The sequence below is a fragment of the Schistocerca gregaria genome, chromosome 2 (assembly GCF_023897955.1).
Source record: "Schistocerca gregaria isolate iqSchGreg1 chromosome 2, iqSchGreg1.2, whole genome shotgun sequence".
NCBI lineage: Eukaryota > Metazoa > Arthropoda > Insecta > Orthoptera > Acrididae > Schistocerca > Schistocerca gregaria.
In genome coordinates this window covers 346,574,455-346,592,494 of record NC_064921.1, presented here as the reverse complement: position 1 = coordinate 346,592,494, position 18,040 = coordinate 346,574,455, and positions in this window count along the sequence as shown.

The window sequence follows — 18,040 nt, the reverse complement described above, 5'->3', positions numbered from 1 at the left end:
TGGATTCAAACTGAGTATGAAAGGATACCTATTATAAGATCCACTGGGTGAAAGTGGAGCAGAATTACTGGGCCTACTGAATGTAATCAACAGTCTAATCAGCCCAGAGTGTGGACTAACAGCAAACCAAAGAAAGAGGAAAGTATTGTGTAGTGGCAGAATGCGATTGAAGATAAACTTAGCGTTCAAATAAGGGACTGGAAGAAGAAATGAAGAAATTCTGCTGTCTTGGAAGCAAAACAATGCATGACGGCTAAAGCGTAGAGGACACAGTAAGCTGACAAGCACAAACAATGAGAGGACGAAATGGTTCAAATGACTATGAGCACTATGGGCCTTAACATCGGAGGTCATCAGTCGCCTACACTTAGAACTAATTAAACGTAACTAACCTAAGGACATCACACACATCCTTGCCCGAGGCAGGATTCGAACCTGCGACCGTAGCGGTCGCCCGGTTCCAGACTTAAGCGCCTACAACCGCTTGACCACAGTGGCCGACAATGAGAGGTCGCTCCTCGCTAAAAAGCAGCCTATACCTATAAATAACAAAGGATTTTATTCGAAAAAGAAATTTCTGAGGATGCCACTCATGAGCACAGCATTGTATGGAAGTAAATTATGGGCTGTCGAAAAAAGAAATTCGAAACGTTTGAGATGACTCATTACAGAAGGTTGCTGACAATTAAGTGTACTGACAAGTTAATAAATGAGGAGCTTTGTTGCAGAACCGGAAAGGAAAGGTATAAGTGGAAAAGTCTGGAACCGCGGGACCGCTACGGTCGCAGGTTCAAATCCTGCCTTGGGCGTGGATGTGTGTGATGTCCTTAGGTTGGTTAGGTTTAAGTAGTTCTAAGTTCTAGGGGACTGATGACCTCAGATGTTAAGTCTCATAGGTGCTCAGAGCCATTTGAACCATTTTATAAGTGGAAAACACTTGAGTAGAAGAAGAAAATGGTAATGTAAAACTAGTAAAGAAACCAGGGAATAACTTCCACGGTACTAGAGGGCGCCATGGCGGCAAAAATCATAGGATGAAGAAAGAGATTAGAATATATCAGGCAAATGACTGATAACTCCGGGTGTAAATACTATGACTCAGGAGAGGAAACCGTAGCGGGTGGCACCCCAGCAGTCAGAAAACTGGGGACACAAAAGAATAATGACAAAAAGTTCCCATTGTGACTCAGCCTATGGCTGCATTGGGCAAGAAGCCGATGTCTATTGTAAGTTTTTTCCCTGTTTATTCGCTTTCGGGAGGCGACCAAAGAGCCATCTCAACAGCACAATGTTATATCTTACTACCTGAACATATGGACGGCACTATACCGAGTCCCCGAGCCGAGAAAATCTCCGACTCTGCCCAAAATCGAACCCCACTCGCTGCGGTTAGCAATCCGCTGCGCTGACCGCACAGCTACCGGGGCGGACCCTGTTGTAGATTTGGTATAGCCCTCAACTGTAACGTAAGAAGCGTGCTTGTCTCATTGAGTCACGTGAGACAAACCGTATATACGCTGAATTCGATAGGAACTATTGTAGTATGTGTTTCGTTCTGCTTTTATGCAGAGGACGCGGGATCTTGTTTATTCTTATGAAGGCATATATGGCGTGAAATATATAAATATGGGTGGAGGTGAAGACGATGTTCTCTTAATAATAATGGACACTTGTGAGCCGGCCTTTATATTATCGCTTTAGAATGGCACACATGAAAAAATCGCGGCTGTTACACAAGCAAATCCAGTAAGAGTACAGACTGGACCTATTGACGTTTCTGGAATACTGTAGGTCTGTGGACGTAACTAAGCAGAAAATCATTCTAGTCACATTGTCTAGGCTCCAAAATCACTAGTAGCAAAACCATGTTAGCATCTCGATACTTCACTTAACATCGCCCAAAAACTAGTAAAATGTTCGTTTCCAAGTGTCATGCAATCATTGCTACAAGGAAGCAGTGGTTCAAGCGAATCAAAATATTCGTCAATTGAAACTAATAACAGCGCAAATAATGTTAAAACCGTCCGATTTCATGTTGGTATTCACTTCCGTACATGTCAGCTAGTTAAGTGCAGCCACTGACGGCGGTCCAATGTGGGCTGTTATTACCACATGGCAGCGGAAGCAGATATGCTAATGTGTTAACGTGGAATCGATTTAAGCTGGAATAAATTAGTTCCAGTTTTGGTCACCAGGTGAAAATCTGGCGCTGTACACTGTTTATAAGATGGTATGACATCCGCACTGTCGTTTGACAAGCCATAATGTGAGTGAACAGTATAACTACCAAGAAGAGAGACCGTACGCTGTTAGTGAATCTGTTTCACATTAACGGCAGTAATTACAGTGCCGCACGGAGGGAGAATCGCTGACCGACTTCTCTTAGGAGAAGATGATAATGAAATTCAAAAAGACGGGTGAACTTGGTGTGGCACCTGGAAGAGAAAGTCGTGATATATCGCCGGAAGTTATTGATGAGGTTGATGTTACTGCACATGACCAAGCAACAAGTGCCCCGGATAGTGCTATGGCTCGTGCAGTATCGCAAGAATTTTCATTTCCATGGCCAACAGTACAGAAAGTTTCCCGGCGAATCTTACACTAGTACCAGTAGAATATCCAGCTGGTGCAGCAATTGAAACCTCATAATCCGCAGCAATATCCTGTATTTACTGTTCGTTTTCCGACACGGATCGAAGTTGATGACATGCGGCCGGGCAATATTCTGTGGAGTGACGAGGCCCATTTCACCCTACATGGTGCAGTGAATAGACACAGCTGACGAATTTGGAATTTGGAGTACTGTTTAATAGCATTATGTGCAAAGTGAGCTATTGCGTTCGCATTACGTGACTGTCTGGTGTGAATTCACAAGCATTTTTATTCTAGGTCCGTTCTTTTTTTTTTTCCGAGAATACACACAGAGTGCCTGTCAGGTGTACCGCGACATCTGCACATTATCGAGACTTCCTTATACAGCTTGTGATTCTTGCTTCGAAAGAGCGCAGCTATGTGGAAACCACTGTTTTCTTGCTAGATGGAACAACACCTCTTGTGGCTCGCCAAGTGAGCGATCTGCTTAATGTAACCTTCCACGTACGTATTACTTCCGGTGGTTTTCCAGCCTTCAAGGTCACCTGATCTGAATCTGTGTGACTTTTGCCTCCGGGGATATCTAAAAGAACGAGTTTACGAGGGACACGTTTGGCCTGTTCCTGACCTGAAGGCCAGTCAGTATACAGCAACTTGTTCCTCAGATTCCACAAAAACTGCTGCAAGCGATGTTGATAACATCGTTTTACGGACGCAACGTCTTGTCCGTGTCTCCAGTGCTCATATTGAACAAACTGTGTAAGCAGTCGTTAGTAATAAAATCAAAGTTATGCCTTTCTGGCATGTTTGACATTTTCTGCCCATATCCCGTTCCTAATCCATTCCACATGGAAACATTTCCGTATATCTTCCTTGCTTTCACAGCGCCAGATTTGCGCCTGGTGGCAAGATTGGAAGTAATTGTTCCACAGTGTAAGTAGGTTAGAATACCTACAACTTTCGCTGCCATTCGATAATTACAGCCGACACTGGATCCCTGTTAGTGGCTGTACTTCAGTTATAACCACATGGTACTAATGAGCCTATAGCGTTCCGTGTTTTTAAATGCTGCAATAAATCTGTTAAACGTATTGCTAGCAATTATTTAAACATACCATTGGTACGTTCCATTTCCTGTCTTGTGTATGAGACAAAAAGTTTACTGCTTCAGTTTCTGACTTCATTTTCACCAGTATTCCTTTATTGTGGTGCATTACTTGTCACCTAAGCTGGTGACTTCACATTCGCAATCAACTCAGGTTATCAAACATCCTGCGTACTCGTGTTTCCTAGATGTAAGAACTGATTCACTTCTCTTATACTATCCCCCCCAATTTCCATCTTCGGCAGCTTCTTCGCTAATTTTTTTACTACTCTTCGTACTTTTCATCTTAGTTACTTAATAGTGAGAGTTACAGATTTTTCTTCTCTCTCTCTCCCTCCCTCTCTCTTTCTCTCTCTCTCTCTCTCTCTCTCTCCTACAGCAAACTGTGAATATCTACACTGCTGAATGAGAAGCATTTGAGTAGAACATTTTAGGCAATACGCTACTTGTATCAGTGATCACAACTGCTGCCTCCATCGCTATAGTGTTCTCCAAAACCCTACAAGGGTAACTTACAACAGTGTCTGTGCCTTGACAGGGCATCGAATATTTGTAAATACTTGACAATGGCACAATGCTGAAGTTACATTAGCAGAATAAAATCTTCTGCAATCGTAAGCGGGAAATTACGTCCTTTAAAGGATTCATACAGGCTGAAGTGAATAAAATTCTTCTGCACGCGGACCTCGTCGTATCGGGTCGGTTCATACATCCGTGCCGTTCTTTATCCGTTTGGCACCATTGCAATTTGAAACCTTCATCTTTTTCGTTATTCTATAGTCTGTCTTCAGTTTGGAGTTCGATTGTTGCGAATAGGATCTTGTATGTTGTTAACAGCTCGTTTCGGCTATTTTCTAGGCTGATCAGTATGGATGTTAACCGTTAATTACAAGAGACCATCCGTTAGACCGCTGCCATTTTCCCTCGAATCGACATGGACTCTCCTGCGTACCTTCCTACTGGATGCCAGGCTACGCGAGCCAGCACTTTTCCACTGTTGCTGCGCTTAATGTCTTATTTGGACTTTCGGAGGTCCCACAGACGTACTGTAGCGTTTGTGTGGCGTGTTTTTGTTTAATGTTACCGTTTCAATATGGCTGGAAAAGATGGTTCTTCTATGCAGCGTGTTCTATGTAAGACAGATGTGGATACTCATGAGCGATTTTTATGTGAGACGGTTGTGGATAGCCGGCCGCCGTGGTCTCGCGGTTCTATGCGCGCAGTCCGGAACCGTGCGACTGCTACGATCGCAGGTTCGAATTCTGCCTCGGGCATGGATGTGTGTGATGTCCTTAGGTTAGTTAGGTTTAAGTAGTTCTAAGTTCTAGGGGACTAATGACCACAGCAGTTGAGTCCCATAGTGCTCAGAGCCATTTGAACCATTTGGTTGTGGATATTCGAGAATGATTCAATTAATCCTGAGACGAAGACTTTGACGACATCAATAACGACCCTATTTGCGACATCTTTAGTGATCACGACACTAGTTAGAAGAAGGAAACTGAAAGTGATTCTGATATGACAGTTGTTAACGATGGGGGAGCTTAGATCTACAGTAAGAATAGATGTTTTCAATGGAGGAAATAGACAACTGTTAACTAACGTTTGAACAAGGCAACACGACATCGTGTTGCTGTTGCACTGAGACAGATGACGAAAAATATGATATTGCAGTGCCTTTGATATTCTGATTAAGATGCAAAGATCCTTTAGACATGCATGCATCAGAATAACACAGGCACTGCAACATCGTATTCTCCGCCGATATCGGACAAGCGACTTTCAAGTACAATGTCTGGCCCGTACGGGAATATATAGAATTGATGTACGGGTACAGGAAGTAGACGCATGGTTGACTGTACGTATATGGAGGTTTGAGTCTGGCCGTGAATCGTGCACGGGTAGCCAAAAGGTAAGACGACCGCTCGAGATAACCGGGAATCCGGGTTCGAGTCCCGGTCTGGCACAAATTTTCATTGTTGTCATTTCATTCTACAACTGACAGTTGTCCTTATTCGCAATTGATGATACATTTAATTGGTGACGAAAAGTGTCGGAGAAAACCTTGCTGTTTTGAGGGTATTGACTCTGTTCTATACCTAAGGAAGAAATCTTAAAAGACATGTGCGTCTTGCCATCTTCGTTTCAAAAGGAAAACTAGATATCACTGTCAACAGTGTGGTGCTCCAGTTTGTTTGGAGTCTTACAGGAGAGCTTGCGTGAAATGCATACAGGCTGAAAGTGATTCAAATATCACTCAGAGCCTCATAAGAACACATAATTGTTTCCTACTTCATCACTTACAATTCAAATCTAGCAAAGTTTTCCTTACACAGATTTTTTTAAAAATGGCTCTGAGCACTATGAGACTTAACTTATGAGGTCATCAGTCCCCTAGAACTTAGAACTACTTAAACCTAACTAACCTAAGGACATAACACACATCCATGCCCGAGGCAGGATTCGAACCTGCGACCGTAGCGGTCGCATGGTTCCAGACTGTAGCGCGTAGAACCGCTTGGCAACTCTGGCCGGCATATTTTTTTTTAATTAATGTGATTGGCTTTTTGTAGTAACCAACACAGGCATTACAATTATCGCTTAGGTAAGCGACTACAACTAAATTTTTAAGACTAAGTTGTTAGGTACACAATATAAAATTAAAATGCGGTTTTTAATATGTCAGAGATATATCTTCCCTTCTTGCTGCTAACGTCCTGTTAAACCCTTAATTGAGACGATGTTCTCACTTATTAATGTTTTAATATTTGTTGTTAAGGGAAACTTTATTTTTACGAGGTTTTCCCGCAGTTTATTTTGATGTGGAACGTATTTGGAACATCCCAATATGATGTGACCCACTTCTCCCCTGTCTTCTAGATGTTCTCTACGCTCAAATTCTATATAGGTGTGCAGGGACACGTGCGTCTCCCAACCTTATTCTAATAATTGATGTTACATATCTCCTTGGCAGATTTTTCTGCCTATACTACGGTTTTGTTCGTATAGTGTGCTGAAGGAAACGAAAAACTCTTTTCCTGCTGCGATATTCGCCACTTCTTTCCGATTGATCGTAATCCACTTTTTTTGTACGTGTAGAAAGTCGGAATATGGAAGCTATGTAAACAGCGGGTCGCATGCTTTTAGATTAGATTAGATTAGATTAATACTAGTTCCATGGATCATGAATACGATATTTCGTAATTATGTGGAACGAGTTGATACTTTCTTTAGAAAGACCGTCTACTACTGAACTATGCCGAAAATCTGAGTGTCCCTTTTCCTTTATCCACATCAGATGAACGGATTTATTTTCTTTGCTAGCTTTTGTTATTAATTCTACCACATTACAGATACAAGTGTCATCAGATTTCCATTTTACATGCTCCAGTTGCTCCTAAGAACTTCTAGAGTCAGTCATAATTAGTTTTTGCTATCCATTTTTCACACTGAAATTTAATTACTTCTTTTACTGCTGTCGCATCCGCAATGTAAATACAAAACTATTTAACGGTGGTAATAAAAACTTGTCAGCCATCTGCAACCTAGAGCAATAACATGAGCAACCAACTCCATCGTGTGTTTTGGACACGTCAGTACTTACGAGGGCTATTCGCAAAGTAAGGCCCGATAGGTAGTGAAATGGAAACGACAGAGAAAATTCGATGAATCTCCGCACAGATGTATTGGGCAGCATCTCTAGCACGCTTGTTGATCGCGCCTCCTCGCTCTTCTCAGTTTTGAGCGAACAGTGAACACGTAAAGATGACTATAATACTACTGTCTCCCGCCACGTATGATAGCGAGGTTTCGCCTGATTTCGTGCAGCGCCACATAATGAACTTGTCAAGCATTTCCTTCTTCAAGGCAATTCTCGGCGGCACGCTGTAGGATCAATGAGGACAATCCTGCAGCGTTTTCGATGGGACATGTTTGATCACCTATCATACAGAACAGACTTGGCTCCCTCTGTTTTTCATCTTTGCTCACACAAACCGCTAGCTATGAAGACAACATCTTGGCACAGACAATGAACTGCAGACCAGCGTAGAGAAGTGGCGGAAAGTACAGGCGGCCGCCTTCTGTGATGAGGGTAGTGGAGGGTTGGTACAACGCTACGACAAGTGTGTAAGTCGGAGCGGCGATTATGTAGAGATGTAGCTGGAAGGTGTAGCAAAATGTTGCTAATAAAACATTTTTTACTTTCGCTGCGGTTTCTATTTCGCCACCGAGCGGGTCTTACTTTCCGAATAGCCCTCGTATATGCAAAATATCTGGCTACTTCCTTTCCACATATTGTTTTACATCATTATTAGCTCTAAATTCTAGAACTATTCTGTCTGGCAGATAAAAGAATTTATGGTTGGCGGATTGTTCCTTAACATTTATTATTGAACAATGGTAACTTTCTGTCCTTCCGTGCCAAAGGAAACTTATAATTACGAAGTTCAATAGTCACTCTACGTTGAAACTTTAAGTAGTAAACTCAAAAGTTGATTTCATATACAATGTCCCAAAACTGAAATATGTTTCTCCAGACAATTATGTTGGTAGTCTGCAGTATTGTCTCCCTGATGACATGTATGAGGAATAAACAGGTAACTACACATTTTTATATTAATAATACACAAAACAAAAATATACTGCATATGATGTATTTTAGTTCTCCAGTTGCTTTAAATGCGGTAGCGTTTAAAAAATTCAAATTTCCACAAAGTATGCTTCCAAGAAGTGTAATGAACAACAGTAGATCACAAAAATATGTATTAATCATAGCAATGCCTTAAGGCGACCTGAGATACCTCTCCATAGCAACTGTGTTCCTGTCATCGTCCATAGTACTTAATGGTTATGTAGAGAAAAATTAACACTTCCGACATGTTTTATTCTTCGAGTTCAGTAAGGAGCAAGTAAATCAAAGTCACTTATGTTTTTCACTAAAAAGACAACACTACAGACTTAACGAATTCTGCTGATACTGCTGCTAGTGGTGATGGAGCGGAGTAGATAAGCATGAATCTACTTGGTTTTGCTGTGAGTTTTTAGGAGGGGTGGCCAGGAGGCACACGATTAACAATCGAACCCACGCGATCACTTATAGCTCGGTATTCGTGTAGTAATAGTTATCGTCAATGCATGTGTCAAGAGGACCTGCTATTAAGAGAGTTAAAGGCAGTTCATCCATGTGGTCTCTTTTTTAAAGTAAACGAGTAATGAGAAGTAAATATTTATTACAAAATATCTTCCATATATATGAAGACAGTAACTGTTCTCGAAAGAACAGAATACTGTTGATGACCGTGCAGCTTTTCCCTGGAATAAATGATGACTAACTGAAACCCTCATCTGCCGACAGGTGTTGTTGATATACCTCGATGTGGACAGCTGAAAATTTGTGCCCCGACAGGGACTCGAACCCAGGATCTCCTGCTTACATGGCAGACGCTCTATCCATCTTTTTTTGTTCATCTTCTTTTTGTTTTTATTTTTATTATTTTTTATTTTATTTTATTTCATTCTTTTTTTTCTTTTTTTCTATTTATATATAAAGAAAGAAAGAAAACTACCTCTTCCACTTCAGGCGTTGGCCCCTATTACCCATACCACCCCCAAAAACCTATCTAGCCTAAAAACAAAAACAAAGCTAGTGCCACCCCCACTTTCATCCTAAAGCTAACTAGGACGGCCGTTCGCCACCACTTCAGGTTTCGCCAACGAAACAAAAATTAAATGTGCCTCTGAACTTTTTATAAAAAAAATAATAAAAGGAGAGAGGAAAGGGTATAATACTTTATTATATTTTATTTGTTGTTCATTTTGTTCTTAGTTTGTTCTTGTGTATTTATTTGGATTCGAACGCAGGTCTCCTGCCCACTTTTTTAAATCTTTTTTAATTTATATTGGGATCAATGTGCGAACAGTCATAGTTAATCAAGCCTGGAAAACTAAAACAGAATGAAGACACCATCGAAGATATTAAATGTAAATAACACGAAAAGAAAGCTACCACGTCGTAGTTAGGCTTCCCGGCGACTGCGTCCACTGATAAAGATTGTTCAATATATGCTCGTTTGCAGTTCCTTCTGACCTCATCTGCCACTGCCTGGAACATTCCAGCTGCACGGCAGGCTGTGAAAGGCACTCCATAGGTAGTTTGCGAAGCATTGTCGATATCTGGTATGCCCGGAAATAGCATGATGTCTTTCTTGCAAATAGAGCCAGAAGTCAAGGAAATTATTGTGTCCGTCACGACAGAGGTAATGGACCGCATGTCCACGTATCCAGGTGACGGAGTTGGTTCGAGTCTTGGGGTAAAATGTCTCATCCGGAAACAATAACGTGCGTACAGATAAATGTTCCGGCCTAACTCGCAAGAGATAAGCCAGCATCTGCCGCACTAGGTGCCAAACCGGTTCCGCCTCTCCACAGCTGAGGCGGTGCTCGTCAGAATCCACTGTGTTACAACCCACACAATTGGGAGATTCTGCCATGTGGATATTGTAGAGACGTTCTTGCGTCACCAGCTTCCCATTAACGACTACGTGCCATTAGGAAACAATGTCGGAATCAAGCATGGCGTCGTGTACGACTACGTGCCATTGGGAAACAATGTCGGAATCAAGCATGGCGTCGTGTACAGTCTTCCACACCACGCGCCACCGTACGTCAGGATATTTTAGTTCGACCACATTTAGGGGGCGGCGTTGCAACATGTCGTGATATAGGCTTCGAGTCGTGGGCATTTGTGGTGCCGTGAGCGCTACACTGCAATAACTTTGTTCTAAATAGAAACGTCCTATATAAAAGAGGGGCGCTGGGATGTCCTGTAGTGGCACCGGCGCTCTTAGTGAAGCAGGTCGTAGCGCCGTCAGAAGCAGACTCGTGAGGCTCGTAGGACAACCGCGCAGCAGACATAAATGTGAGCTAACATAGAGGGCAATGGCCCTATCATGGACGTTGACTAGGCCGAGACCACCTTTTTCCTTGGGGAGGGTAAGAGATACGTATCTGATCTTCAGTAACATACCAGCGGTGACGAAGTATCCCAGCGCTGCCATAATGCTACGAGCCAAGGGTTTCGGAATGGGTAGCGTTTGGGCGACAAGCGGTATGCGTGACGCAAGGTATACATTGGCATAATATGCCCGCTGAACGATGTTGAGGGATCGCCAGCGCTGATTTGCAATTCCGGTCCTAATTTGGTGAAGAAGACGTCGATAATTGAGCGTCGTCGCACGTCGCATGTCGTTCATGAAATTTAAGCCCAAGCAGCGGACAGTATCACTGAAGCGTCAGGGGGCAATGTGTTCCTGCGGTAGCCCAATCCCGATGCTCAACGCGACAGACTTGCCAACGTTGATTTGGCTACCAGAAGCTGTACCGTAGGTCGCAATCCAGTCAACGCCGCGGCTATATCGTCAGCTCCTCGTATGTTGATCATCAAATCATCCGCATATGCGGTGCAGCGATAGATGAAGCCGCCGAACTGTATCCCAGTGAGCCTGTCTCGGAGACCACACAACAAAGGTTCTAAGGCCAATGTAAATAACAATGTTGATAATAGACATACCTGTCGTACTGATCGGCGGATCGGCATGGGTGCCGTCAGTCTTCCATTAAAAAGAACTCGAGAAGTAACTGTGATAAAGGGGTCGGGATATTCCATGCGCCGTAGAACGGCCGTGAGGAAAGTGTGGCCCACACGGTCAAACGCCTCACCGGCAAACGTCTCACCCGTGCAAGGGAGATGAGATCTCTGTAACGACATAACGCAGTTCTGATGTTGTTGCGTCCCCCCAAGGACATCTGATCGCTGGACAGGACGTGCAATAGTGTGCCCCGAAGACGTTCTGATATTCTGATAGCAGCCTCGAAAAGATCTTGAACTCGCTGTTCAATAACGTTAAGGGGCGATAATCGCGGACATGATTCCGTCTCTTCGGCTTAAGGATGGGGACAATCAGTCCTTCCAAGAGCGGTGCAGGCAACGGTATAGCCGGGGACATCAATTCCTGACAAATTTCAACCCAACACGGTACCAACAGTTGTTTAAATGTTCGATAGAACTCCAATGATAATCCATCGATTCCTGGTGATTTATGGGGAGCACCTTTACCAATGGCCTCGAGCACTTCCTCTTCTGTCACTTCTCCCAGTAAAGTCGGTACCATGTCTGGTGGAACTGTACCGTGGACATGTGCTGAAACGGTGTCTACCGCCGCCATATCAGGGAGCACTGCTGAATAAAGTTGAGCGTAATGCCCATAGAAGGCTTCTGCTGTATCTGCTTGTTCTGCCACGTGTTGTCCGTCGTCCGTTATCATGTCTGTTACCAGTGCCCTACGGCGCCTCCTGCGTTCTAGGAGCACGTGGTGCATAGATGGCCTTTCTGATTGTATCATGTCTGCAGCACGCGACCGTATAACAACGCCTTGTAAATGATGGCGTGCTAAGGAGACGATCTGCGCTTTCGCGCGATTGACTATGATCTGCCGGTCAGGTGAGGGTTCCACAGCAAGACATTCCCGTAGGACGGTGTAATAAAAGTTTTCCGTGCTCCTCCTCCATGCCGCCGCTTCCCGGGTGTAAGCCATGAAGGTGCGCCTTAGAGCAGGCTTCGCACATTCAATCCACCAACTGAGGGTCGATCGGTAACGACCACGACGCTGTAAGGACGCGTTCCACGACTCTTCGATAGCACCTTTACATGCCGGCTCGTCCAGATGGGCGACGTTCAGTTTCCAGGGGGTCCTACTGCGCCACACACGTGCAGGTTCGAGGGCAATGGTGCAAATATAGGCTGTGTGGTCGGTGAATGCAGTGGGCCAGAGCTCTGCTTCTCTCGTCGCCCTCGAAAGGGTGCTTGTGATGTAAATCCTGTCTAACCGACTTGATGAATGACTTGTATAATGGGTGTAACCAGGAGCTGGGCCATGGATGTGGCGCCATGTGTCGATCAGGTGGAGATCACGCACTAGCATTTCCAATTCCGCACACGGGACGTGATGTGGCCGCTGATCAGACGGAGATAATGTACAGTTAAAATCTCCTCCGATCACCAGATCGTCTATGCGGCCCATAAATAGACGCGTAATATCTTCCGAAAAAAAGCGGGCCCGATCTCTCCGTCTCCCTGAAGGGGCATATACATTGATGAGTCGTACACCGTTGACAGTTACTGCCATGGCTCTTGCACTCTGTAAGTACAGTGCGTCCGTAGCCGCCAAACCGTCCCGTAGCAGAACAGCCACACCACAATCGGTAGAAGAGGCGTGGGAGATGTGGGCGGTATATCCGTAGAAGTCAGGGAAACTAGCGATACATACTTCCTGTAAGAGGGCCACGTCGACGTCCGCTACATCAAGCATGCGTTGTAGCATTGTCAGTTTGTGTGGTGCCCTTATCTCGTTGATATTGATTGTGGCAAGGCGAAAGGTGTGCTGCCTAGCCTCTTCACCTAGGGTAGACGCCATGGCAATCTAAGCTAACCGCAAGAGATGCCGGACCCACCAACCCCGTTACAAATTGTGAGTCTTTCACGCTAGGAGTGGCATCTCCACTGCCACCCCGTCCCCTGTCACCCGTGCCCTCTTCAGGAAGTTCTTCAACATCGTCCGACCACAGTGGCTGCAACACGATGCTGTGTAGCTGATCGGCACCTAAATCTCCCGCACGTACGTCGTCAGGGACAGGGTGTTGTCCTGTCCTTATCATCATCATTTCATCTCCATCGAATCGCAAGTCGCCGACGTGGCGTCAAATCGAAAGACTTGCACCAGGCGAATGGTCTACCCGACGGGAGGCCCTAGTCACACTACATTTACATTTAAATGGCTCGTTTTAGAAGTTTTAAGTGACACTAGAATAAACTGTCTAAGGCATCTAGAATGTTTCAGAAAGTGATCGTAGGTGCTAATTTTTTCAGCTTTTTTCAAGAGGGTCTGTCGTTTAGACTCCTTGTGAGCTGCACCCCTATTTAATTGCAAAGAATTAAAAATGGAAGTCCCATTAGACCTACATCTTTGTTGCTAAAACCGCTTATGTTCCTCTTTTATAACTTAACACGTTTTGGAATGCAGATTAATACCACAAAATTACCTGCCACGAGTGTATGGACCCTTGTGATCAAGGAGAACACCCTCTGTCGCGTCTGTTTTCTCTGGCTTATTGCTTGAGAGAGTGGCGTGGTGATCTGAAAACGCATAGTGTTTCTACCACTTCAAATAGCGAATTCTGTAGAAAGAAAACTATGACGAAATTTAGAAAAATGTAACTCAAAATATGCAACTGGGTGTGAGAGTGACGAAATGGCTAGCCTTACTGTATATCGATTATGCTGTAATTGAAATATTTCTCTTGTTCAGAAAGCAGCGAATGATATGGTGTCTTGCGTCATATAAAACATGCAACTACTAAAAAAAAATCGGATGGATTCTGAAAAGAAAGAACCGAACTTTAATTTCTCCTCTCTCTCTTTTTCTCCATTTCGCCTTCATGATTCATAAACGTACGAGGAACAAATATATTGATGGACTGCTCTAGGAACTTTTTTTCCCTGTGTCAACCTCTCCATCTCAGGACAGCACTGTCAACGCACATCCTCAATTATTTTCTGGATGTATTAAAATCTCTGTCTTCCTCTACAGTTTCTATCCTCTACAGCTCAATCTAGCACCATGGAAATTAATTCGTGATGTCTTAACAAATGCCCTACAATCCCGTCCCTTCTTCTTGTCATTGTTTTCCATGTGTCCCTTTCCTCGCCCATTCTCCGGAGAACGTCTTAATTGATTTCCAATATTCTTCTGTAGCACCACATCTCAAATGTTTCGATTCCATGTTTAACTACCATACAATTATTCTGTGCTCCAATCATACATTCTAGGAATGTAAGCACCCGTAACTTTAATAAATAAACAGGACTGTGACGCACGCTTGTCACTGCCATTAAGCCATTTTTCACGAGTTTCTGTCGATAAATGAATGTTATCAGTGTTTTTTAACTAACTGTCTAGTGTTTATTTACATTTAGAGCTTGTGTATTTATTTCCTGCAATATCTTCGCTTAAGCTAAAGTTCTAGTGAAAAGTAACTATGATGAGACTTTTCTCAGTATTGCAATTTATTTCTGTTTCAAGAGCTTGCGGAAATTGCTATCTTAGCATATAATGAGAATTCTGCAGAACAGATTTTAGTCATAGAATGAAGGCTGCCACGACGGGATGACATAGTTGCTGGTAAACCTTTCGGGATGTGAGGTCGTGGTCCAAGGAACTCTTCTGTTCGTGACGTTTCATCCAGGACTGCGCTGGACACCCTTGCCGACTCGGCAAGACTCAGCGGGGGAGCGCCTCTGAGGGTGTGGAGCGCGGTCCTAGCCGAAACGTCACGAACAGAAGAGTTTCTTGGACCACGACCTGACATCCCGAAAAGTTTACCATCGGCTACAGATTTTAGTGTTTGTTTATTCTGCTCGTTTATATTTTGTGTACATCCCAACGTCAGTAGCGCCATAATAGGGTGATATTCTACCCTGCGAGAATCTGTTTGTCATTTCTCAATTACTGGTGGCTGCTTTGTTTATACTTTTTTAGAATTTATTCAGATTTTTTACACGGTACGGTATGGATAGGGACTGGCTGGATCCATATGTTGCCAATATTGTTTTGAGCAAGCTGCAGAAGTTTCGCTGGGAATTTCTTAACCATCTTCCATTGAGGTTTCACGTGAGATGGGACTGCCAATTTTCATAACCAACAGTGTAGATTGATGCAAATCCACACGTAGTTGAAGACTATTGCTCAACGTCAATTTTCAATTAATGTATGGTTGGGATTATTGGCGATAGACTAATAGAACCTAACATACCAACAAACAGATTGACTGATGCTAGGTACCTTCAGTTCCTATCAAATAACTTGCCTCTCCCGCTAGAGGGAGTACCACTCCAACGGCGGCTAGAGATGTGGTTCATGCGTGATAGAGCACCAGCCCATTTTCTGCGAAGAACACTTCACACAGACATTTAACTGGCAAGGGGTTGGTCCGTAGGGTTTAGTATGTTAGGCAGCTCGTTCCCCCGATCTCAATCCCGCCGCTATTTGATTGTGGGGAAACTAAATGTGTGGTGTTTGCAGTCTCCATTAATGATGTACGATGGCGTATTAAAAAGTAAAGTCTCCGAATTTTTTACGTGAAACTCAAGGTTTATTTTAAATAAAACAAACGTTATTAACATTCTACATCTTTATTCTTCGTGTATGCATATTTGCAGCCTCTGCCGCTAGAGTGCGCCAACAGGTAGCCTGTAACATGGCGGTGTGTAATGTAACTATGTCGTTGCGCGAGAAAGAGCTTATTGTAAACGAGTTCGTTCACACATGGAGCACCCTCTCCCTCAGCAAGGCGATGCCAGACCACACACAGACACAGTCACATCTGCAACAATCAAATGGCTCTGAGCACTGTGAGACTTAACATCTGAGGTCATCAGTCCCCTAGAACTTAGAACTACTTATGTCGGAGGCAGGATTCGAACCTGCGACCGTAGCGGTCGCGCGGTTCCGAACTGAAGTGCCTAGAACCGCTCGGCCACCGCGGCTGGCTACAACAATCGAACGCCTTGACTTCAATGTCATCGATCATCCTCTACAAAATCCAAATTGGCCTTAACCTATTTTCACCTGTTTCCAAAGTTTGAAGAACAACTTCGACGACTTTATTTTGATACTGATGAAGGGGTGCAAGCAGAGGTAAAGTGTTGGCTTCGACAATCACGTCAACCAGTTTATAGCGATGACATCAACAGACTGGTTCCTGGTTGGAAGAAATGCGTTCGTTACCTGAGTGACTATATTGAGAAATAACTACTAAGACATGAAGAATGAAGATGTAGAATGTTAATAACGTTTGGTTTATTTAAAGAGACTTATGAGTTTTCACATAAAAAATTCGGAGGCATTACTTTTCAGCACGACATAGTACAAAACCTACAGCAACGCGTCATAATACCTGCCAGCGCATTCGTGACCAACCTGGAGTTTATCAGGGAGTGCGTGATTCACTAAGACATCGGGCAGATGTGTGCCTTTTCATGAATGGACACTATTATGAGCAACTTCTTAAGCGAGGCCTCATAAATGCAGGTCGTAATAGCAAGCAGATTACATTAGAACTGCGCTGTTCCACAGCAACACAGTACTGTGTTATCGTATGTTTACTCATTTGTTTACTGCATCTGTTGGTCATTTGTAAGAAAGAGCTCGCTGTGGAACAGACTTTGTTCACAGTAGCGAAGCTGAACAAATACTCATAGTTCTTAAGGTATGAATTTTAGATGACATGTATATGTACATTTTTTTCTTATTTCGACCCATACTACCACTTCTCCGATTATGGGATACTTTTTTTAACGTCCTGTAGGTGCGGCACGGGACTGAGGTTCAAAGAGTTAGTCGGCAATATAGCTGTGCCGGATTTTCGATGCCCGATTTTCTGGTCTGTGCGGAGAGACAAAATTGAGGACCTTCAATACTTTCGGCCAAGCTGCGAGGTTTTGAAGAAGAACTTTAAAAATTTACAATATGGTTTGGACTTTGTTTTCGGATAGTGGCAATGTGCAGATATTCAGTAATTACACTGTGCCAATTATGCTGATGAACCTTTGGGAATGTGATGGTCTTGATTTTTCCTCGATAATGTCGAGTTGAGACTTTAAATAATTTGAAGTAATGTATGCGTGTGTGGCGCTCAAAGCATTTCTGTATGGATTCCGTTCCGTGCTATAAAAACCACGTCGCAGCACTAGATCATCAGTGTTTTACGGCGGCAAGTGTTTCGTAAACGTTTACTGATTTTAGTTCCCCCAACTGACGGGATGTCTGAATTTAGATAGCTCTGTATTCGGTTGTTCCGAGCAGGAATTGTTCTTTTAGCGCAACGATATATCGTTTATTGGTGAGAATTGCAATCCTACGTCATTATCAGCATCCTAAGCACCAAAGTTTAGTGCAGGCCTAGGTGTTCTGGTTAGGCATAGTGTTTTACCATTTCGTCCTATGCCCTTGTCGTAAGCTAGAGTACATCTCATGCTTAATGGGGCAACAGAAAATTCAACTAAAAAACACACAATATTAAACAATTTCAAATATTATAAAACGATAGTTACTTGCAACAACTGCGTGCACATCGAGGCGTTGTTCTCGTAGGTGCCCGCACAAAGACTGCTACCAACACCAACTGCACGCAGGACTATTTGCCGTAGGCTTTATGTTTGTCCGCCACGTGCTGGTGACTAGGCAGCGTGGAAGATTCTCCTCATGCATGTCGACTATCGTTCGAGAA